The 24,106-nt window shown below is 37.5% G+C and overlaps 1 protein-coding gene across 25 annotated transcripts in view; it reads right to left on the reverse strand.

Moving 5' to 3' along the window:
- The window catches only part of ESRRG (estrogen related receptor gamma), a 545,323-nt gene that overhangs the window by 362,808 nt on the left and 158,409 nt on the right, over nt 1-24,106 (reverse strand). For 12 of the 25 annotated variants that reach the window (XM_083433321.1, XM_083433329.1, XM_083433311.1 and 9 more), the window contains one exon: nt 13,693-13,801. The exons of 9 other annotated variants lie outside the window; for them this stretch is intronic. The gene's annotated coding sequence lies outside the window, so the exon portion shown is untranslated. Of the gene's footprint in view, nt 1-13,692; nt 13,802-19,725; nt 19,760-21,220; nt 21,282-24,106 lie in introns of those variants that run through there. 4 more of the 25 variants (XM_083433320.1, XM_083433325.1, XM_083433343.1 and 1 more) reach the window with 3 other exon arrangements.

Below are 24,106 nucleotides of genomic sequence, written 5' to 3' on the forward strand. Positions count from 1 at the left end.
AATTTCTGTCATGCTAGGGTGTGGTAACTGAAAAGCCATACTCTGGGGGCTACTCAGCAAAGATTGTTGATGTTCACAACTATATTATTAATTATTACTAGTATTGGTAAATGTACTAAAGCAGTACCCTTTATGCTTATTTAGGAGCAGACACAGTTTCCCAGAAATATAGATGATTTTGCAAGTGCCAATACTGATGCGACTATTTATAGTGCTATAACCTGGGTTTTCAGCAATATTGGTAAAGTTAAAGCTTAGATAGCAATTCTAGCTCTAACACCTTAATATAGACATATTGCTATAAACACAGTTTACAATGAGGAACATAAACACAAATTCAGTGGGCCTAATAAATCACCTTTTGCACTGCTAAGAAATGTGCTGCCAAAGTGCCATTTATACAGCATAGGCTACAGCAGAATGAAGCTACATATATATTTAAATTTTCTATTTTTGAACTGCCACTCGAAACCCTTTTTTAAGCCTATTGATCCAGAATGGCTCGTGATAACACTTCTGTCACTTGGCAGAGCCATTTTTAGCTCTTGCTTATCTGAAAATCTAAATCAGGAGTCAGATGATGCAACAAATTTAAGCTTTTTTTCATTTAGGAATAAAAAGTGCAAGCTGGCTCTGATGTCATGAGGTCATCAGGTTTCAAAGTATGCTTTGAGATGTCAACAGAATACCTACCTACATTTAATAACATGCTGACTACATGGATTTGATTTTATACCTAGCACAGGGTTCCTACTGCAGACCAATAATATGGACTGCTCCCATTCAATTCTAATAGGACTTGTGCAAATGAACACCTAGTTGATTTTACTACAGCACTTTTTCTAGCATTGCATTTCATGAAACACACCTGAAGTAAAGTTACACCATGTACCAATCTAATCCTCCATCTTTGTGTTGTTACATACACAGTGATTGTTATTTAGGACAGGAAATTAAGAAACTAGGGGCACAGCACTATAGGAAGGTCTGTTGCACAAGCATCATTGAAACTACCAGAAACTGTGAAAGAACAAATATTCCAAGTATCTGTGGTCTTGCCCAACTCCCATTTACTTCAAGGGGCTTTGCACAGACTCCTAAATAGCTTTAATCCTCCTCTCCTGTCACATTTAACACTCTCTACAATGGGTGTAATTAACACACACACTCTTTCACTCACTTTTGTACAAAATGTGAGTCTAGAAAGCAAGGACTGCTTCCTATAACATTAGAATCACACAAATGCATGCTGTGCATTCCTCAGACACCCACACCCCTTATAGAGAGAATAGCCATGAATACAACAGCTGGTAAAAATAATCAGCAGACCGAATTACTGATGTGATTGGCTGATTATTTAATCAAAACTGTGTAGGGTTTTTTCCCAGGCATCTCATTAGGATTTTAGTGGCAAAAGGCATCAAACAATTAATCAGGAAGCCTTCAGACTCTGAAAATCTTGCTCTGAAAAGCCTGCACCTCTCTACAAATAATCCTTCTGATCAGGCATTCAGAACTCCCTGTCAGGAAGCACAATTTGTTGTGGTCTATTTGTGTTTGCTCTGAAGTTCAAGGTACCGTGTTTAGGAGCTAGCGGCCCTCATAACTAATTGCCAGTATTGCAAAGGATTGCATAGAGGGTAAGCAGCAGCCACACAAGGCCATGATTTACAATAAATATTCCTGTGATGAATGAGCAGTGTGGTCATGGTCACAGATCTTAGAGTGGTTCTGAACTTTATCATCTCTGATCCTTCAAGCACATTTTGCTTTGAGGGGAGGAGGATGGGGGATAGGGTGAACTCTTGAATACCACTAAGGATTACGCTTAATGTTTTCACCAATATTTTTTGTTACCCTCATTACCGGAACCTTCAATTATTTCACATGAAGAAAGCAAAATATATGCAAAGGGAGTAGAAAAGGGGCAGGAAGCCCCTTTTAACTAATAAGAGCAATTTATAACTGGACGGTATCCTGCCACTCAACACACTTGCATGTGTGCTCATTTCACTGTATTTATATTTCTATAGCAGAAATTCTTCTAGCCCTGTTCTTGTTCAGAAACACTGTAGCCCTTGTACAATTAGTATGCTTAAATCCTACTGAAGTCAATAGGATTTAATCAGTACAGTTATGCATGGAATTGCTGCTAAAGAAGGTACACTTATTAAATTTAGATGTGTGGTAGGGTTAAGAGCAAAACACCATGAAGTACCCTGCCCTTAACTCCCCTTTGAGACTATTTTTCCTCTCAAAACAATTCCTCACAAGTTGCACTGAACACCGACAATTTCTCTTTGCAATTACATGTGCACATGTTTAAGTGTATGCGGACACACATGCACACATTATTTATAGATTTTTATATTATATAGGAGAAATAAGGAAATGATGAATAGGCCGATTACAGTTTCCCTGACAGCAGGGTGAAATGGTAGCTAGGGTGACCAGGGGATGTCCTGGTTCCTCCTTGTAGAAAGGTATTCAGTGCACGTAATAATTATTCATCCATCTCGTTCACACTAAAGGCATTGGCAATGCAATTTTAGCCTGATAATCAAGACCATATGACAAAACCCAAGGCCATTAGGGACCAATTTCGAGTATTCTCTGCAAGACAATGATTTTCCAACTGCACTTACATATGCTGCATACTTACCTCTGCACGACTGCACCTGCTCTCATTTATGTAACTCCCCCATTTTCAGTGTATTTCCCCCCTTGCAATTAAAAGGGGGGGGGGACTTTCCAAAGATTTGTTGGATCTTTCATGGACCAACTGCTCCCATTAATTATATAAAAATTCTAGATATGGTTTGCAGGTATATAATGCTGCAAATAAATTCATGCTTTGCCTTTATTTTTATTTTGCATTATTTTATCATTGAGGATAGGCTTGTGCTGTATTTTTAATTGTGAGCCCTCAATGTTTACATAGCTCAGTAGAAAGAACTATGGGTCAGCTGTGCTCAGAATGTATATAAAACTAATAAAGCTAACTTACATGTTGCTTTAAACAGAATAAGAATGAATTGAAATCTCCATAATTATCCACCTTGGCAAGCCAAATGACATGTATCCTTAGACTTGGCAGCACTTGCATTAGCAAACCTTATTTGATGAAATAATAATTATTTTTGCAGTTAATGTGACCGACTAGTATGTGGCCATTTTTGCGAATAAGGACTGCCACTGATATTTTTGACTATGAAATCCTTTCTCTTTTTTGTTTGGTTCAAACTAGGGCTTCATTTCTTTCCCAGTATCCCTCTCAAAAGAACCTTAGAATGTCAGCACAACAATACTATACCGAAGGTGCCTAACTGTTGTCCTACTAAACAGAAGCAAGTTGGTTTGAGAAGGTGAGAATTGAAGGTTTGGCCTGCAGCCCCTTACAACTGAATAATTGTAGATCAAATTCCAGCTCAAAATAGGAATTCTATAGCTATCTTTTTAATTGCATTCAATAAAAATTCACAGTAATGAATTTGAAGGAGGAAATCAATGAAATTCCACTCTAATATAAAATTAATATAATAATAACACTGCTATTGGCTTCCCAGAAACCACATGGGAGACTTTTTATAGCAAACTTGCATGCTTGAAGTTTTCCCACTTTTCTAAAGATTTACCCCTGAAATCACATTCTTATGAGGAATACTATTGATTAAAATCTTTGAGAATACATTGGCTGCATTTGGAAGCAACACTGACCATAAACCATAGTTAGGCAAATTAGCTGGTACAAGATCTGTGTATAGTGCATGCAGAATAAATAATTTTTTTCCAGTAGCACCTTAGAGACCAACTAAGTTTGTTCTGGGTATAAGCTTTCGTGTGCATACACACTTCTCCAGACACACTGAAACAGAAGTCACCAGACCCCAATATATAGTGGGAGAGTAGGGTGGGGTTTTTCTCAGGAGGGTAGTAGGAGATGGGTGATTGACTCAATTACTATGGTAAACCTGTTGATGACTGTTAACGACTGCAATTAGTCCTACAGGAAAAAGCAAGGGATATTTGACTGCATCAGAACAACACAGCTATGTACCTGAATATAGTGCATGCAGTTTGAGTACTCCTCACTTCTTCTTTGGAAACAAAGTATGAAGGGACTGGCTTACCATTATGTCCAATGTGGCACTTGGTTGGAAATCCACAACTCTGTGCATCTAATATTTGGTATTATGGAGGCATGAAATGGATCACAACTGATCCCTAGAAGTATGTAACTGACCAGTCATGACTGTTGGGCATGTACTGCTGTGGCTATGAATATCACATGTCCATCACCTGAAAGCATATGATGCCATCTTAACAGATCTGTTCTGTCTCTGAACTGCTTTTGGAAGGAAGAACCCAAAAAGGGATCCAGGAAATGACAGATGATTCAGCTTAACCATATTTTCTACTGAGGGGAAATATTAAAGAACAGTAGGTTTCAGGTAGACAAGGAACAGCACATCTTTGGGTAATTTATTCAACTGGTTAAACACACAACGTGGAATTTATGAAATACATTGCCACACAATATGATTGTGTCTATTAGTATATATGGCTTTGAGAAAAGAACTAGAAGACTCATAGGTCTTGCTACACTGGTTAAAAAAATTACCTTGATTGTTCAGACACCATATATCCCAGATTACTATATTCTACGATGAACAGTAGGATATTGCTATTTATTTCATTTGGATGAAATTTACCATCCATTCATTTACCTTCTACAATTTAACCCAAGTTTTCCCATAATATCCAATGAAGACGGAATAGAAGAGTAAGTGTGTTTTGACGTGAACAGTGGGCTGCTTGGGATGTAACAATGTGAGAATGAATTAGGCTTATGTACTTATCCATTATCTCTTCTTCCAGAGTATCTGTGAAGCGGAGTTCAGAAACTTTCATTTCCATTTCACATAAACCACTGTTTACCATGTTACCCAAACACAACAAACTGTGGTTAATCTTAATGATGGTTAGTTGAAAAAAGGCATCTTTAAACCATTATTTGCAAGGCTAGTTCCCTGCACTAATCACAGTTAAGATTAACCACAGTTTAGGATGGTTAAACATGTTAAACTATGGCTAATATACAACAGAAACAGAAGCTTCCAATGACCTCAGTTGTAATGGAGGAGAGAGAGGGGAAGGAGAAGTGCATGAGCCCACCATGCTGTAGCTTCTTCTCATAAGAAAGTCAGAAATTGGTGAGTGTGCATATTTGTATGAAATATATACTAGCTAAATGCAAGTATGAGAATAACAGCCAGCATTAGTGCAATATCTTCCAGACACTCTGTTTCATCAATTTTAAAAGGCAGCAAAGACCAATACTGAGGGAGGGAAACTTCATTAAGTTCTCTAATTCAATTGAACCAAGAGGTCATTGAAACATCAGTAATTGCTCTCTAAAGCCATTTGGCCAAATCTAAGCAAACAAAAACTAAATTGGAATAGAATTTCCTCTGGAGATCATTCTCCACCCCACCCCCACGGTCCTGCCTATTTTTTTATTAGACAATAATGATAGTAATTATTTGTGCAATTCCACAGATATCCAGTGTATCCAAAGTTCTTGTCATGAAATTTCAGAATGTTTTTGGACAAGGCTATGCATGCATCTATTGCATGAGAATCCATGGATGCTCCCTTTTGTGCAGACAAGCTATTTCTTCAGCCTTTGCAACAAAAGTTGTTGTAAAAGTGGCAACAATTTATTTACTGCTTCTGTCAAATGTACTTGGTTTAATGAAATAGCAAGGAATATGGGATCTTGTCAATCAAATGCCATTTACCAGCTTAGATTTTATAAAATGAAACAGTGGATAGAAATAGGGACAAAATGTATGTCTTATACACAAAAGCTGCAGGAAGATATAATATTAGTTTACATATTTGATATAGAGCCTAAATTAAGCTGCAGAAAAGGAAACATGAATCTTACAAGCCTCATTATCAAGACTCCCTAAACCTCAAATATAGGAAACACATTTCATAAATAAAGACCCAATAGGATTTTAATAGTACAATAAATTCTAACTACATTTCCTACTAAGCACATTTCTTCTCATATTTTGTACAAAGAAACTTCATTCAGTTCAGTACCAGATTCAGAAATGAAGATCAGTATGCAAAGGCCAGCATTTGGCTCATTACAACTACATTTTAAAAGCAGATGTGTTTCTGCATTTAGTTTTGCCTTCCCCAACATGGTGCGCTCCTGATATTTTGAACTACAACTTCCACCAGCCCCAGTCATCATGTGAACGCTGGCTGGGGTGATGGGAATTTGAGTCCAAAATGTCTGTAGGGTCTCAGCTTGGAGGAAGACTGATTTAGTTCTACAAAGGTGCATAGCTTATATACCCTATACAGTCCCTGAGGACTAATTTTCAAGGTATACCTGCTACCAAACACATCAGTCCCAGCCAGCACGGCCAATAATCAGGGATGATGGGAGCTGTAGTCTAGCAACATCTGAAGGACCAAAGATTAGCTAGACCCATTTACTTTGGATTAAGCCATATTGAATTCAACTGGACTTTCTCACAATTGGATTGTGCTTTTAATTTTTGATGCTATCGCTTTCCATTATTGACCCTTTCTTGACTTCAAAACTGCTCTTAAGTTTTGCTTTATATATTTCTTACTTATCCAACAGGGTTTGTGTGTGTGGTTAAAAACATGGAACATTAAAAAATATACCACAGGAGACAAAGAATCTACAGTGCCATTTATCTCTTAAAAATAAAAAAGATTGCCACCTCAGTTATGAAACCATCTTTTACAAATGTCCTCCTCTTTTAATTGAAAATGCATCGTAGGTGGAGATCACCACTTTTCTGCTGTTTCTCTAACCTCTTCTTGCCTGAAGGCCTGCAACTTGTGAATTATTTAACAATCATATTTGCAGCTGAAAATTGATTTCAGACAGAATCCATATTGATTGAGATATGCAAGAACAATGTGTTTGGGGTTAAGATGCTGACTTATCTTTATTGCAAGGAGTCCTGAATTAGTACCTTTTTATTTCAGTCTTCCATCAAAATGCAGTAATTAGTCGACATTTCTGTTCAGATGTTTATCTAATGAGGCCAGAATGAATAAATGTTTTATATCAAAACTCCTGGATATCCAGCTGTCTATAACTTCATTTAGAATGGCTAATAGCCACATTCCATAGGATTGTGCACTGTCAAACAGTGGTTATACTGCCCCAGTGCTGATAATTGCATTGTTCCAGCACCAAGAGCTGAATCAATTGGGACTTGAATTATGAGCTGATCCAATGGTTAAGAAAAGCCCTGCTGGATCACACTAAAGGATTAACTAGTTTAGCATTCTTCTCCCACAGTGGCCAACTGCCATAGTGAGAGCCAGTAGTAAATAGCACTGTTCAAAGTTGGAGTTAACTCTTTATTAGCAAAAACACAATCCTCACAGACTTGGCTGAATGTCAGGCATAATGAGCACAGCAGCTCATCCCCAGTAGGTCTTACCCCATGAATCAGTTGCTGAGACTGTCCCCATCTCCCTACAGCTGTTTAAGTCCTCTCTACTCCAGGTTTCCTTCCAAGCAATCAGAGACTTTGCCTGTGTGCTGCCTGCCACTGCTCCACCCATTTCAGCCCTTTTCTGCTTCTGGGAGACAGGAGGAGGAGGAGGGGAGCTTGTCACAGCAGGAAGGGAAGACATCTGTGACTCTACACCAGCCTGACTCATCTCTTGCCTCTTAGCCTCCTCCCTCCCACCTACCTGCTTTGGCTTCTGCCTCCGATTCTGGACTTCTCTCTGCCATACTCTCCCAGCTCACTAAGCCTTCAGCTTCCAACACCTTCTCTTCCCAGTCATCTCCCTCCTTTCCCACTGATTAATTCCTTGTTGTCCTCAGACTCTGAACCTGTTTCCCTTGGTGGTTCCCCAACTGGTTCCTGCCACCATTCTCCACGTCCAACCAGTCCATGATACTAACCATATTCATATGGACCGCAATACCTCAAGAACTGCCTCTCTGTATAAGAATGTACCTGGACCCTGTGATCATCATCTGAGGCCCTTCTTCATGCACCTCCTCCACAAGAGGTGTGGAGGGTGGCAACACAAAAACAGGTCTTTTTGCTGTGGCTCCCAATTTGTGGATCGCGCATCCCAGGGAGGTCTGGCTGGTGTCTTCATTATGCACCTTTAGGCACCAGGCGAAAAAATTCTCTTCAACCATGCAGTTACCTAATTAACATCCTATGCTTCTAGCCAGGATGGCTATGCTCTGCCTCCATGGTCAGAGAAAGGAATGCTTCTGAATACCAGTTGGAAACCACAGGAGGGAAAAGTCCTCACATCCTACTTGCTGGTTTTCCACAGGCATCTGAGTGACAGCTAGCCTCATCCAACAGGCGCTTATTATGTTGTTATGACCTCTGTTTTTCAGTTTAAGAAGAGAAGTTAGCATTTCTAAACGCAAATCTCCCAAATCATGCCTATTTTGGCCCTAAGTTACAACTAACCTTTGCAGTATTGTACATCTCGTTGACTAGCAATTCTCCTTTGTAGCTCCAGTGGTGCAACAGGACTTACATTTCCTCCCCCCCCCCCCCGTGCATCCCCAAAATCTGTTCCAGAGTGTCCCCTAACTCTATGGATCTGATTTTGTGGGTGTATGGGGGCTGAAGAGGAAAAGGAAGCTCCATTGCATGCATGGAAGGCTGTTGCACCAGCAGAGCTGGATACAACCATATCGTTCTATAAATTTTAAAAATACAATATGGAATTACTTAAACTTTCCATCTGAAAAAGGGCATTCATGGTCAATGATCTATTTTTATTTCTGCCCTCCTAGTTTTCTAAGATGCCAAAATTACAAAGATATGTCCTTCAAAGTTTTAGTCTATAGGCACTGAATTAGCATTTTCAATTACTTTCCTTCAGTGAAGTCTAATTTTTATTTATTTAGCTAGGAAGAGAAGGAAAAGCACTTCACAGTCAACTTTTCCTTTTCTTTTCACAGATTGTTTTGCACATGGCAAAGCTAACTTTCATGAGAATGATGTATTAAATGATAAAGCAAAAAAGAAATCCAAATGGAGTTTAAACATTTATGATATATGTTTAAACTGTTGACTACATCTGTTTTAGTTAACAAATTTGTTTTGTGTCACTCTTAATCAGAAGACTTATATTTTTGTTTCTATTATTGATTTTGCAGCCATGCCAGTTAATGCTATTATCTTGGACGGTACATTCAGAAGTTACCCTTCCAGACATTTTAAATAAAAACAGACATCAATTGGGATCTCAGAAATGAAATAAAATAAAATGGTTATATAAACTTGAAAAAGCAACCATGTTAGTATATCATGTATTCCTTCTTCAAATGACCTATCCTTTTCCTATCCTTTACTTTGAAAATACAATGATTGGGACAAATGAAGGACAAAGAAAAGCTATTTTTTCTGCAAACAGGAGTGTATAAAATAAATGAACTCAAGGGCAAAACGTTTCACATAAAACCCTCTGGTATACCAATTGACAAAAAGACAAACATAAGCATTGCCATCTTTATTCAGGTCAGTGGGACAACATGATTATGAAAAATGAGTGAGTACTCAATAAGCAGCAAAGGGTGCAGTCCTACGCACCCAGCATTTGTCTGTGGTCAAATGGGTCTCCATGGGGGTTCGCAGAACCCTCACTTCCCTACCACTTTTGCATGGGTGAGTTACAGCTATATTTTCCTGTTCTATCATAGCCAAACACAATGCTCCAATCAGGAGCTTTTAATTCTTTCTACAGAATAAGGAGACAGTCCACTCATCCTCAGGCTTATGTGCACAGATTGCCTGAGGCAGAGGGAGCTTGGGGGTAACCAGGACCAGATTGTTGGGAGCTGCTGATACTGGTGCCTTCAGATCTGTTTGTAGCTTCTTCATGTGGTAAGCCACAGAGTTGCAGGTTTTATCAGCTGCCTCAGCAATTATATGCTATCAGGTCCTGGATCTGCCTAACCAAGTTGATCACTGGCTATTCCTGGACAGGAAGGACTATAAAACAATCCTTGTGTGAGTTAAACCTTGCCTGAGCAATGAAGTCATCCTAAACTCTAGTTTGTACATCCTTTGATTTGTCCTTTGGTTTGCTTCTGCCTTCTGGTCTACTCTTCAACCCTGCCTTCTGGTTTAATGATTCCTCCCTTGTCCTCAGCGATGATTCATAGTTTGTTCCTTGACTTTTAACCTCCTGGCTCATCTTGAGCCACTGCCCATGGCTCTGCCATGAACTGACTGCTCGATCATCCTACTCACAATGTTGAAGTGTGCATGCTTGAGAATGTAAGAGTGGCTGTAGCTCACACAGCATAAACACAGCAGGAACACTAAAGACACCAAGAGCCATGCAAACCAAGAACCATGCTGTAACTGGCTCTCCAGAGGTACAAAATGCTGAGGAACAGGGTTACAAAAATAACTTAATAGGACTTAAAAAAAAATGATTTAAAAAACTTGCCATATAATAGACACTTCTAAAACTTTCTTGAAACTTGTCACATTTGGGGATGAGTGTTTTAAAAAGCTGCTTTTTAAAACAAACAAACAAATTTTATATTCAAACCTCTCTTGGCTGTATGGAAGCAGTTATAACAATTCTTTGTATCTGGGCAACAACTTTTCAAGATCAAGATCTGTTGAGGTTAACTACTGTTCAAATTCCAGGAATGCTGTTGTTCTGGTCTAGGTTCATTTTTATATTGTTCTACAGGGTTCCTGGTATTCCAATTCTGCTGTCTTCAGCAGATTGAATGGCACAGTAAAGCAAGCTAGAATTCTTTATTTTGACAAATCTTTCATAGGAAGCAGGACATACCAAACCAATGGATTTCCACATTTCCTACAGTTTAAAGCCAGGTGAAAGGCTACAATGACCTTTCATAATCCATATTTGCTAGACTTTTTACTTCATTTCACTGCCTCCGGTGGGCATTTTGTAAAGTTGACCTTTAGTAACTGTAATCTAAATTAAATTTGTCCCTGGAATATTCATGGTCACATGACATCATATCAAATACAATGCTTTTCAGTCGTTTGTTGTTATTTATTTTTTAAAAAAATTGCGCCTCAAATTGAATGCTTAAGGAACTCTCCTTGTTCCAGTGTGAGGTGTACTAAACTTGTAACTACATCATTTTCGAAGGATAGTAAGTGCTTTCTAATGCTTAAGAATCTTCTTTTCAAACATGAGAATAAGCTCCTCTGAATTCAATAAGGCTTGCTTCTCAGTAAGCATAGTTAGGATTGAAAATCTGATATCCCCGCAACTTCATTATTATTTTACAAAATTGTATGCATCCTCTACAGCACACTGTAAACCATTTTAACCATTTCAAAGCATTTTATAATAGGGCATTGGCAATCTATTTTTCTAAGAAAAATGTGAAAAAGTTTGTATATGCAAGCTCAAAGATGTTCTTATAGAAAGATCCCTGAAATATGTCTTGTTGTCTAGTACTTTTGGAAGACTATATACGTTAGTATAAATTTGTTTAAAAACTAGCTATCTACTTGCAAATATTTCACAGTGCATCCTTTTGCACTTGCAAGTATGTCACAGAGCATCATTTTACCCATCAAAGAAAGTCAGCATGATAGTAGACCAACATGGCTTTTCCCCTTCAACATTAAGCCAGATTGTTATATAGCCCTTATCACCTTCTGATCACTCATGGATTTCACCTTTACAATACCATAACTAATTAATAGTTATGTCTGAAAACCTTGGCACATGTGATTAGCAGAATGGGCCCACAGACTTCGTATGGATCATGCTACACACATTTCCGCACAATATTTTTTTCACTGTGTTCATGGCTAAAATTATTTTTTCAGCTTCATTGAGATTTTAAGGTCCACTTGCATTTTTTTAAAGTATTGCACTTACTCAGCGATCTCATGTAATTACCTACGCAGTCTACAGTCATTCACATGTTGTAATATCCACATGACTAATTTAACACTTCTAGAATATTGGGTAGACATGGTATAAGGTTTCAAATATCTTAGTATATTCCTTGATTGAGAGATTTTGTTTAGCTGAAAGAGTTTAACAGGGCTCTGTGAACTTTTTCTCCAGGTATGTGTATTGAGGGAGAAAGGATGATGAGGGACAAGGACTTCGGATATGGATGTTAAATAAACATTTTTTTTTCTTACAACAAATCCTGACGCACTGTTCTCCTCATGTCATGGCCTGTGATGACTTGCTGCCTCCCAAGCATGACCAAATGATTAGTGGGGCTGTGTCTGTATATCTCAACAGTAATGGGGGCTCTCTTTCCATTTGCCTTGAATTGAAGTCTAAGCGCTCCATTGGTTTGTGCATTTACAGTTTGATGAATTCATTATTCTCTATCTTCTTCCCTCCCCACCTCAAGTCAGAGCTTTTGCCAAATGGCTGATGGGTGCTCTTCATATTTTGGATTGCTTTTCATTTTTTCCCCTGTTGATAATTATATGTCTTTCATTTCTGCAAAACTGTATAAGGTCTTAATCATCTGTTTCAAGAGTGACTTAGATATGCATTTCATAGGTTACAAGGAAGCCAAGCTACTTATAACCGTGCTTATAATCAGGAGTGTTTTTGTGTAGGATCTCTTCAAAGAAAACATGGAATTCATATATAAAATAAAGGATAAAACTCTCTGAGCTAGTAGTGTTCTCACATGAGGGATACTATTGCTGCTAGCTAGGAACAGGCAGATCTGTCAATATTGGTTTCTTTGTTTTTCATTTTTCTAATGTTAAGTTCAGGTCACATCAGTTTGCAATTAGTTTGCAATCTCCTAATATACACATTAGTGTATGTAATATAACATTTTGGTAAGCAATTCCCCCTTATATTATCCATTTTGTGTGTTATTTTCACTAATACATGTATTTTTTCCACTTTACCCTAGCATATTCATTTTTGAACATATTACTTGTCTGGTCCTAAGTTCAATAAATTGCATCTCCAGCTATTCCCACATATGGGACCCTGAAGAGCCATTGCCAAGCAGCGTAGAACAGCTCTCTCCAACCTGGTGCCCTCCAGATGCTTTGGTGAACTCTTATCAGCCTCAGGAGCATAGCCAATGGCCAGGGATAATGGGAGTTGTGGTTAAAAAACACCTGAAAGGTTCATTTTAGGTTTCTTTGAAATCTGCCCAAACAGCATCTCAAATATATGATTCGGGACTGCAGAAAGGTTTGACAAGAAGCTGGCAAACCACACTACATGGCACAAGCTGCATCCACTTCAATGGTTCTAGATCAGTACTAGTGAGCATGCTGTTGAACTACACAGCCCAGCTCTCCTGCCCATTGGCAAAGCTGCCAGGGAATTGTTGCCCAACAACATCTGTAGAGTATTATGTTGACTTCCTATGGTCTAGATAAGGTAAGCAGATTTCAAATCCTCCAAAGTAGGTGAAGGAAAGGAACATTACAAATTATACCACACAACATGCTTATTTCAAAGGCCAAAGGCCAACCTACAACAGACACAGATATAAGAGATTTTTCATTTTGCAAGGCAATATTGTTTAGCTCTTCAAGATTAGTTGTATAAATAATCATTAGTGCCTTATTCAGGCTGCACTGCGTGTTAACACATATACCCGTATTCCTGCATTCCCTTGTAACTCCCTGAAAATCTCACCTGCAGGGACTGCTTGAGTCAGCCACTACTTCTCTTTATCCAGGCTTGAACCAGGACAGGGTCGCATGCTATCTACTTGAGTTTTTAAAGAGGTATTTTCTGTCCAACTCTGAAAAAGTAAAATGCTAAGAATTATATACAGATTTAATGTGGAAGTATCCATTACCAACAAGATCAAAAAATGGATCAGGTATTAAGTGTCTGAGGATTACTTTAGCACTTTGATTTTAAAGTATTTGGTTAAATAATTCACTAGAGCACAGTTAATACATAGAGCAAGAAGCATAAATGTTGCTGCCCCTATGCATTTCAATACACAGTAGACATACTCTATTCTAATTAAATTCCAGTGTGGTGTACTAAACAGTAAATATGTATCCATATTGAGCCAAAACAATGACACATGTTTTGCAAAACCTCCTTTTCTCCTCTATGAATTGTGCACATGCATGCACACATATGCTGACTTGGTGATTATTTGGGTGGATTTATGATCTGTGGTGAATGAACATGTTCACTCATTCAGAATGAGGGCAGCAGTACTGACCTCATTCATATCTGGCAGTGGGACACAATAATGTGTAGGAATTGACTATATGATAATGTGGTATAATCACAATTTGCCTACGTAAGGCCTGACTGGTTGGAGATACTTCAGGAATAAATTACTCTTTTATAAGAGAAACAGAAGTAGCTATAAATAGGCAGTGAAGAGTGTTCATTAAACAGAAAGGGGGCTCTGTTGTTCCCACAACCATCCAGAATGCTTTATTGATAAATCTTTAACACAATCCTGTGGGCATGTAATGTGCCATCCTTTAATTCCAGGAAAGAGTCCCTACCTGAAACCCTGGAGAGCTGCTGCTAGTCAGTGTAGCAATGCTGAGTTGGATGAACCAGTTATCTGATTCGGTATAGCAACATGGGCTGGAGTGTATGAGGTTAATGCACAAACTAGAATTTGAAATTACCCAAACACCTTTCTGTCCATACTAAAGGCAAGACCCAACATAGAGAAGAGCACTGTTTTGTATCAGGGTGTCGCTTTTTGTAAATGGCAACCACCACCAGTTCCTGGCTCATGTTCTTTGGTAAACCAAGATTCTAAATCAATCCTCAGAAACTGAACTTTTCTTTCCTAAGAAAGCAATTAACTTCAGGTTGTGTTTACTCTTGCATTCTGCATACTATGAAAAAAGCCTTAGAAACTGGCTATAAATCTCACATGTATTTAAAAAGGATTTCCCATTTCTTAGGAGCCATATTGGAGGCATTTGCTAATGGAGAAAGGATTTCCATGTGCCGACAACTAGAACATGATGGTTTATTTTACTACAAAACTAGAGAGTAGAATGTCTTAAGAATTAATAATCTTAATAATTAAAAAAAAGTTGTTGAACTCTAATAGTTTACCTCTGAATAGTTTATCTCTGAATAGTTTATCAGCCTAAAGTAATCTATTCAGTGACTAGGTTGCCACCTTTCAAACAGAATATACAAAAGCAGAACACCTCCTCCCCCTCAAACCCTCATTAGCTACTTGTAACTCTTAAAGTAGAGAAGTAAAAATACTTAAGATAGCACTGCAAGCAAAACAACAACTTTTTGTCAAGTTAATACCACCCAATCTCTGTAAAATTCAGGCACATACCTATTATGCAATTTCACATTACCACACTAGCCAATGATGGGGTATGGGGGCAGGGAGACATGATGATGTCACGACACAGGGAAGTATACCTGAATGTTGTTTTGAGGGATAAATGCAACATGGGACTGCCATTTTCAAAAACATTACACCCTACAGTATGAAATGGTAAAGTCTAAAATTCTATCACCTCATTTTACATATTGCATAAAACAGTTTTTCTATATCACAGGAGAATCATGAAGTGTGAGGTACATGTCCTTCTTGTTCCTGTCACATGATCTGTAGTCTCCCTCTCCCGTCTCCATCCTACTACTGACTATATTGAATCACTCACATTCTTTGGAACCATGAATACCAAACACGAGTGAGAACCACCCCAATACTGTATATATGGTCACTTACTTTAGGTTCAAGGATGAAACAATGTTACATTAAGAGCCTTTACTCCCCTCATGGCCCATAAAATCAACTCACTTCAACAGGTGATAAATCATTGAAGCCCATTTCATAATATTACCAATGTGGCATGATAATATCCGTTTGCCTTCACATTTTTCTGGGTGCTCACACACACCCTTCCCAACCTCCCAATTTTAGGTCTTGAAGATTGGCTACTGATTAACATGAAAAATAATAAGAAGATACATTATTTGCTAGTGAAGCAACTACAAAATTATTATTGTGTAATACTGTGATCACCAGTATATTTTAGGCATAAAGTTTTCCTTCCTCCTTACACTTGTTTGTGTTACAGTCTAAGTCTCCCAAAATGTATAATAAAGCTTCTTATCTTTTAATGCTTCTAATAATACTGTAATTCTGTATGATTTAGTACTCAGAATGTTCTAGTAGGATTTTTAATCTAGATATCTAAAAGGATTGTAATGTGTACAGAAGTGTTACAGTGATTAAATGTACAGGACACTTGCCAATACAGTGATGAGAAGAGGTGATTAATTAATAAATATAGTGTATGCAAAGTGCAGCTAAACTATCATGCAAAAAGAAAAAGGAATAATGTGAATGAATTCCTTACTTCTGCTGGGAAATCTGCTGGGAAATCTGTTTCTCTACAGAGTATGTATCAAGGGGACTTTAAGACTACAACAGGCAATCTTTGGATCGTATGACAACTGTATGGCTAAGTTAAACTGTACACAAAAGCTAATTATAGTACCATTTGGGGAAGGCACTACAGATGACATAAGAATAAAGTTATAGATTACTAGTCAAATAAAAACAAGACAGTTTTTTCTTCACATAAAGCCTCAGTAAGGCTGCTATCCTAAGCATACTTACAGCCAAATCCTATACCCATTTACTCAGAACTAAGTTCCACAGAGTTCAGTGGAGCTTACTTCTGAGTAGGCCTGCCTAAGACCGCTGCATAAGGCTGTTACTAGGAGGTGCTATCAGACTGTGGTTATTTTGGTGTAGGATTCAATCACATACTAGCAAATTCAGACTGTGTAATTAAACCTGATCTGGTGCTCTTGCACAACAAACCTGCTCTCCCTCCCCTGAAAACATACTTTTGGTGTAATGGAAAGTGACAGGAATTATTATTATTATTATTACATTATTATTATTAATGATAATGATGATGATATAGCGTCCTATACCTGCAGTTCTCAGAGCAGTTCACAGAATAAAATCAGACTATAAAACCACAAAATACACAATCAAAATAAAAACAACAACCCAATAACCCTTCAACAAATTTTAAAGGGGCAGAGGAATATTGGAAAGTGTGAAATAACAACGGCTCGACACAACATCCCCACAAACAAATCAAAATGAATGCTTAATATACCACTCGTGCTATCTAACCTCCCCACAAATGTGCAAACAAATCATGATGAATGCCCAGTGAACAGATCATCTGGAAGTGACCTTATTCCGAACAAACGTACTTGGGACTGAGTAGTCAAATTTATTTTTATGCTCCAAGATGGAACCTTTTAAAAAAAAACCTACTGCTCCAACATCCAAACTTTTATGTTCTTTCTCAACTTTTAATAACATAAAAAAACCTGTGGTCTAAATAGTGTACATTTATGGATAGATGTGGTTCACTTTTGCCAGAAATAATAAAAATCTGTGTTTATTTGGATGCTGAAAATTTACCACTTTATGTAAAACTAATATGCATATTCAGCAACACACTGTCTGAGCAACCAAAGGATAAAGGAAAACAAAGCCTAACGCAACAGGACAGAACCTTTACATCCCTAGGGAAATGTTCAACTGACATTTTTTCCCACAGCAATGTTGACAAAAAAGATGGAGTGTTCTGATCTTCACATATGATCAAAACATGAAAAAAGGTGAGTCAAGAAACTCATACAACCTTTTTTCTCACTGGGGAATTGAACCTTTTCATATAAGATACTTTTACTTTGAAATGGAAATAACAGTATCTAAAAATGCTGTTTTAAAGAACAGTTCATTCTAGCATAGCTAAACACATAGCACAACACATCTACTTATACATTTCAGTATAGTCTGGTTTTTTTAAATCCATGTATTGTTTTCATTCAGAGGTAATAAGTATTGGAACATATTTCAAAATTATATTTTGGACTGATGCGCACACAAGTCTATTAGCAATTCCAGTACAGTATTAGTTTCAGGATGCCATTCTTCATGGGTAAAAATCATTTATTTCAAACAGCATGTTGCTGCACAATCCTAACCCCATCCCAGTGCCAGTTAGATGATGCCAGTCTATGCTAGTAGAGAGGAATGTCACTAGTGTGAGGTTCCACCATGACAGAAGCTCAGGTTGTGCCCCAAAAGGTGCTAACAAGCAGAACCTCACCCTCGTTAGGTTTTGAGGGGTATGCAGCTTTCAATCTGCTTGATCTAAATTCCAGTAGATCCTTCAAGAGGCATCCCTCTCCCATCTTCTGCAAACCAGTTTGAGATTTGCTAATAAATCCATTATATCCTTCTATCCACTTAATTATTGCTATTTGATTTACTGAAGGCTGTCTTCATGCCTTTGTACATTTTGCCATCCCACCGCCATCTAAATTATTATATGTATATATTTCAAACCCTTTTAATGAAAACAGTCACCAAATTTTTTCTTCTTCTTTAAAACACTATCAAGGTGGAGAACATATGTTAAGAGTAATCTTTAAAAAAGTGTGGTGTTTTTTTCTGAGTGCTTCCAGTAGCAAAGGTTTCCCATTATGGGTGTATTTATGAAATGAGCTCTCTCTTTTCCACTTTCCCCAGGGTTTTATCATACCTGTGCACCCCCCCCCCAATTAAAGTCAGTTGCTCCCCACTTTACGTGATTTCAGTTATGTGTGCAGGGGCCCAGAACATAACCCCCACATAAGTGGGGGGATGCTTGTATCAGGCCATCAGCTTTTGAACTTGCATGATGTTCTTCAAGCGTAGGTGTCCAGGTCAAAAATAGAACAGTACTTATATGTCCAGGCACATGGCTACAAGGCTAGGCATTCTGCTTTTATAAAGGTGGTGAGTAGAGACTATATTAATTAGATCTCAGATTGGTGGAAGGAAGAAACAAAAATCAAGTGTGTGTGTCTGTGTGTGTGTGTGTGTGTGCACGCAGCTATTCCTGTAACAATAAAACTCTAAGCATTTCTATGGACAAAATGCTCTGTCTTCAACATCTCTAAGCTATAAACATAAAGTGTTGCTGTATGTAGGACTTCAACAGAGCTCAATTCCACCTAGGACATAGACTCATTTTGTGGGAAAGTAACTTAGCTCCTCACCTCAGATACTATTTGTAAATTAAAATAATAATGATTTACAGCTCAGGATAAGATACTTGGGAAAGAGTGTGATAGAAATGTAACAAACAAAAAAATATTTAAGAGAAACAAAATCCAATTGGACTTGTAGTAGGCAAAGTTGTGTGAAGAACAGAATGCAAATTCCCTATTAAAGTTTGCAAATTTAAACAACTACCACCTCTTGAGACCCTGTTAAAATATGAGAAGCAGAAGCATTCTCCAGTAGCCTTTAACTCAAGAATTGAGCTGGGGTGTAGGTTTAAGAGTACATGGTGAATTTTCTAATAGAATGTTGGCAGCAAGAATAACTATAAGGAATGCCCAAAGGGACTGTAGAGCAGACTTAGTACTGAGACACATCTAGCTTCAGAAGTGACAGAACTGAAATGAATTGAAGGTGCTGGATCCACGTGAGTCTATAATGGGATGGATGTGAAAACAATAGGAGAGTAGAAAAGGTGAGATACCCATGATGGTTTACCTCCTGTGAAGAAAAGAGACAAACACTCCATTCTACATCCCAGAAAACTCCACCTTTCACCTGTATGCAGTACTCTCTTCCTTTTCACAACAGTATTTTATTTTAAAATCCCTCTAGAAGCTCACCTTGTATTTGGAAACAAAAATTGCTTCTGGTTAGGTAGCCTGTGAAGCGTGATGAAGACACGGGTGTTAGATGATCGCTGAAAAGGTACTAAATGTTATTGCAAGACATACTTCTATCACTGATTTAACTACTATGATGCCTGTGCATTTGTAGTGGAAATAAAATTGCAGAGAGATTTAGTTCTCCACCCTTAAGCAGCCAGTGTTTTGAACTGGGGTTCTCCCCCACTCCCCAAGCTACTTTAATTATTATTATTATTATTATTATTAAATAAAGTAGCAGATCCCTTGTATAACTGAATTCATTTTGTGAATATTTACTTAAATATTGCCTTAAATGTGTCTTCAAGACTTCATAAGAAATGTTTCACCTGCCAAAAAAAATGAGATTAAAAGCATGTGCTTGAAAAAGCTTATGATTGTTCATTTATCTAACCAAGTATTATTTGAAATTAAATTAGTAATATGGATAGGAACTTTTTTTATCTTGTATTTTTATGCTGTGAAACACCTTCTGATCTATTGAAGAAGGGGATATACAAAGTTTAACAACAACAGTACTGGAAACTTCAACTAGAAGCATTGAACGTAAACTCCAAACAAAATATGCTGAACTATAATTATTAATCAGTCACAAACATCTCCCCCAGTATGTATCGGTAACACCCAAAGCAAACTTTAGAAATTTGCTACCGGACCTGAAAAAAGCAGGAATGAATGCAGCATATTTTCAAGGACCACAATGAAATAAGTCTTACTATAGATATACATGCTCCACAGATAATTAAGGGCACCTCTTCAAAACCTACATCCCCATGAATCTAAATCCAATCATATGTTCCCTTTATAATAGCCATCACTTTCCTTTTCTGCATAACTATACATTGAAGCACTGCTGCTGTAAAGGTCACTGGTGAGATTTCAATAAATAGCATGGTATTAGTTACATATATGACTCTCTTTTCCCTTTATGCTACATTCAATTTTGAGTTTCTTTCGATTGGGTCTTCCTTGTTTTTCTTGTAGCTGAATGTCACATTTTCCATTTGCCAGTACTATCATCTATATCCTGCTGTATAAAGAATATTTTTCCTTTCCAACTTAGAATTACATTGTATTTACACGAAAAGGGATAAATTAACTTATTGGACGATCATCCTGATGCCACAGTTCAGTTCAGTTCTTTGGATTGAAACCACATAAAACTCAAGAAACACCAAATTTTACCCCATTCCTTTGTTTTACAAACACAAAAGTGTTGGTGCCATAGTTTAACACTAAAAGGGTGAGCCTTAGGAAGCCCAAAGCTCCCTCTTTTGCATGGTCACCTCTACTCCTGTGTGGCTAAAATCTTGCTTTGTGTTATATGCGAACCAGGAATCCTGTTGTGTGGGTTTTGTTTTGTTTTGTTAATTATTTAAACAAGCAAGATTCGTAACTCATAAAATGTAGTTTAGAATGTTAGAAAGTGTAAATCACAGAAAAGGATATGCACCTTTAGGTACAAATCTCACCTAGCTGAAGCTGTAGTTATTTCTCAAGCTCACATTGGACTCCTGTGACAAAATCACAAACACAATGTTCATGTTTCCATGTCTTACGAAACAATATAACTTTTAAAAAAACAAGTTTGTCTAAAGATATTTTTCAGCAGTCTACTAGGTTAACAAATGCCCGATTGCCCTCTGCAGTTAAATTTGAATTAAGATACTATTACAAATATGGCAGGTATCTTTATAGCTCTCAGTTGGACTATACAATTTTTGAATTTGCTTGCAAAAACTACAAAACATTGCATCTTGATACTGCAGTTTTCAGAAAATGCAGTAAAATACATTCTTGTGCAATATAGTAAAACTGAAAAACCAATAAATGGCTCTAGTTATTGAGAAATTGGACAAAAATAGCCTATTGTCATTTTTTTTCAAGACGGCAAATCAATAGATGATGAAAGGTTTTATTTTTTGTTACTACTGGAGTGTTGACTGTAGCAATAAGTGAGATGTTGATTGGAATTAAGGAGACAAGCGGTTGAGTGATATGCAAGATGGAACTTAATGTTTTCAAAACGGAGAGTTTGAGTGCAAACTTCAAACTGGGTTAATACACATTATCTGTCCCCAGAGAACCCCTGTAGTCCAATGAAAGAGCCTAGGGATTGCCAGCAAAGAATTTGAAGCATACTCTCAAAACTGCATTTCCCAGGAATCTTTGGGAAAGCCATGACAGCTAAACTGGCATAAAATAAAATAGATATGAATTTGCAGAACTGTTACCATATCCATAGTGTCAGCATTAAGTTTGGTGCAGCTTCCTTCTTTGACTCCAAAACGCAAAACAATCAAGATTAAAACATCAGATACTCAAGCTCAAGAAAGATGCCAAGTAGGGCACTAGCTCCTATAGTCAAGCACAGATGTGTTCAATGGATAATAAGCCAAAGAGTACTGGTTAAGCCACACATTTCACACGGTGCTTCTAATTCTGCCTGTATAAAAAGACAGGGTTCCAGATTTTCCAAAAAGTGGGTTTCATCCCTCTGACATCATTGAAAAAGCATGGGACCACTAGCCCTGATCTACTCCAGTCTTGCATAGTTACTTAGAAGCAAGTTTCATCAAACTGGATGGAGTTTACTTTTGAATTTAAAAAAAAGCAAAAGAGAAAAGATACAGATGTTATGCTTATTTTTTTAAAATTGCCCAATCAGCACTCACTTTAGAATGCCAAATGGATGAAGTGAGTTTAATATTTTCAGTGTCAAAAGGCACCCTCCCTCTACCAGCATTTTTATTTTACCATTCTAATTATTAAACAATTTGATTACAATTTCAAAATACAAAGATCTAAAGACGAAATTGATCAAGCTATAAATATACAAATGTTATGTAAATATTAAACACATACTATACAAAAGCATTCTACATTACTCAATATAATATCACGAAATCAATCATTTTGACCGCAGTTCTAAAGCAGGTTACTTAAATTGAGCCTATTTCATATACATCTGAACCTCAATAGTACCACCAACAATTTAAGAAGAGCCCTGCTTGATCAGACCAAAAGCCCATCTAGTCCAGTATGCTGTTCCTACAGTAGCCAACCAAATGCAACGGGAAGCCTGAAAGGTGTAACATGCTGGTGTAACAGCATGCTTCCCACTTCTGATTCCCAGCAGCTGGTATTTAGAGGCATACTGCTTCTATCAGAGGTGGTAGAAAATAGTCTTATCCTCCATTAATTTGTTTGATCCTATGTTAAAACCATCCAAGTTGGTGGCTACCACTACAACTTAATTGTTCTCATTCTTTGTAGAGTGACCAAACAAACAAAAAATACACGTAAACATTTCATTCAATAGCCTTAAATTTGAACTCAGCGACATCACCATGTTCACTATCTGCCAATTACTTATGTCCTAGATTTCTATATCCCATAGATCTGGTATGGGGAACCTTTGGCCCTCCAAAAGTTGCTGAGCTAAAATTTCCATCACCCGTGGCCACTGGCCATGCTGGTTGGGACAGATGAGAGTTGCAGTTCAGCAACATCTGAAGGGACTCACACATCCACTAGAAAGCTATTTTTTAAAAGAAAATTGAACCGGGGGGGGGGGGGATCAGTGTGTTCCCGTTGAGAATAAGACTGTGCAAATGAATAGATGGTTAGTGGAGTACAAAATGAAGTAATAAGCGAGCACAGCCTGTCCCAGAATAGTCTATCCTTGACAGTTGCCTGTTAACATTTCCTGAATCAGATTTCAAAGTGCAAGTATTAGGTTCAATTAGTAGAAAACATCCCCAAATGCTAGGGATCTTGACACTGTAAGGTATTTTTCCCCTAGGAAGGAAGCCCACTATTTGCCAAAAAAGAAGACTTTCCTCTCAAAGCCAGACAAAAATGTATACAGCTGTTTTAAAATCTTATTCAAAACATGTAGAATACAATATGAGTATATTCTAAAAGAACACTGGACAAATAATTTGCTTACAGCAATCTTTTGTCTTGGAGATTCTGCAATTTATCTGCAGCTCTGTAAATAATCTGAAGATATACTGGCCCTTAGCATAAAAAGGATTGATGCCTGCATAATGCTGAGCAAAGGCTTGGAGCCCCAAACCAATTGCTCAGAATCTGAACTAAAATGATTTGAGCATTATCTACAGTTTATGCTTTATATTCAGAAAAAAGGAAAAGATAATATAAATTTTTGGTGATGATTTTATTTCAAGATACAGGTGTACACAGTATTCCGTCAAATCAAAAAGTGAGCATTTATGTACAATTTGTAATATGTAATTTCAGCATGATTTTACAAATATTCTTGTGCTGGGAGAGTGGTAGTTGTGCAGCTGTAGCTAAAACAACTTTTCTGTCC

The sequence above is a fragment of the Podarcis tiliguerta genome, assembly GCF_965153285.1.
Source record: "Podarcis tiliguerta genome assembly, chromosome: 3".
Classification (NCBI taxonomy): domain Eukaryota; kingdom Metazoa; phylum Chordata; class Lepidosauria; order Squamata; family Lacertidae; genus Podarcis; species Podarcis tiliguerta.